At 40.0% G+C, this 1289-nt stretch overlaps 1 pseudogene; it reads left to right on the plus strand.

The window, feature by feature from the left end:
• Positions 1 to 427: 427 nt before the first annotated feature.
• On the plus strand, positions 428 to 967 carry LOC109509528 (guanine nucleotide-binding protein G(I)/G(S)/G(O) subunit gamma-5 pseudogene; annotated as a pseudogene).
• Positions 968 to 1289: the final 322 nt, after the last annotated feature.

Here is a 1289-nt window from a genome sequence, read left to right on the forward strand (position 1 = left end):
AAAAAAAAAAGTAGCACTTTTGTTTAGTTAATAAAATACACAGTAGTAACATAATTAGACTGTAATGAATTTAAAATGTTGTGCATCATGGTAAAATCACTGTCTGGCTCCTTCTAGTGTGTGTTGCGCAGTGGCCACTTGAGGGCAGGAAAAGTACATACATACCTATTTTCGTGAGGGCGGTCACAACACAGATGCTAATTGTTATCCCCTCTATGGTATTTAACAAAATGCGTTTGCACTAAGTGAACTGAATTTCCAAAGTTCAAGTGACATGGGTGTTTTAAACGCACAATGTGTGTAACGGAGTGGGAATAAGCAGCTTTAAGCCTTTTTTTTGGAAGAAGTGTTCACCATCTGCCCTGAGTTTTTTTTCCCCCATTGTTTAAAAAGAGCTACTTTTATCTTCCTACAGGACATTATTAAATTTGTCTTTTTGCTCCCGAGGTGTCCCAAGCAGCTGCGGACCTCCAGCAGTTTTGCATGCAGAACGCCTTGCAAGACCCCTTGCTCACTGGCGTATCATCCAGCACCAACCCATTTAGGCCACAGAAGGTCTGCTCTTTCTTGTGAACTCGCCGCGGTCATTTGGTGAGTGTGCACCTTGACCCACATCACTGTCTTCTTTTGGATCCCAGATCTAATCTCTGCTCCGGATTCCCTTACAGGCGTTTATTTTGATGCTACAGGGAAACGTCGACCTCAACACTGCTCCTCATGCCAAGCCATTAAAACTGCCACGAGGGGGGGGGGGGTCTCTTGAGTGTATTATACATCGGAACCATGTCAGAGAAGACATCCATCTATTTTCAGCCACAGCAAAAGAAGACGATGAAAGGAAGCAGTTTTATTTTTCATGGCACAGTGTGGATTTTTAATTAATTGTGCCTTTTCTATTCTATTTTAGTCATCACTCTTCTGGACTTTTTTGTATTTAACGAATAAAAACATTCTTTGTTACTCCAAACTCATGATTTCTGTTAATGTATTAATCAGGAATATTTTTATAGTTCTATTTGGACCACAAAGTATCAGAAAAGTAGTAACTATCGCTTCATATTCGTCCGTTCCTGTATCAATTTACATAAACGGGTAACATATTTGACAACTAACATTTCTAAAAGCGATTTGATGTGTTTTTAATTTCCTTTTTATTGTGTTTAATGTCTTCGTAAATCAGTTGAACCCCAGATTCACACTCTTGCCAGATGATGGCGCTGACACATCAGCCAACCGCCTTAGGAGAAGAACGAGTATCACTAGTAGAAGAAGAATTAGACGAAGAACAC

The sequence above is a fragment of the Hippocampus comes genome, unplaced genomic scaffold (genome assembly GCF_001891065.2).
Source record: "Hippocampus comes isolate QL1 unplaced genomic scaffold, H_comes_QL1_v1.1 C16936514, whole genome shotgun sequence".
NCBI lineage: Eukaryota > Metazoa > Chordata > Actinopteri > Syngnathiformes > Syngnathidae > Hippocampus > Hippocampus comes.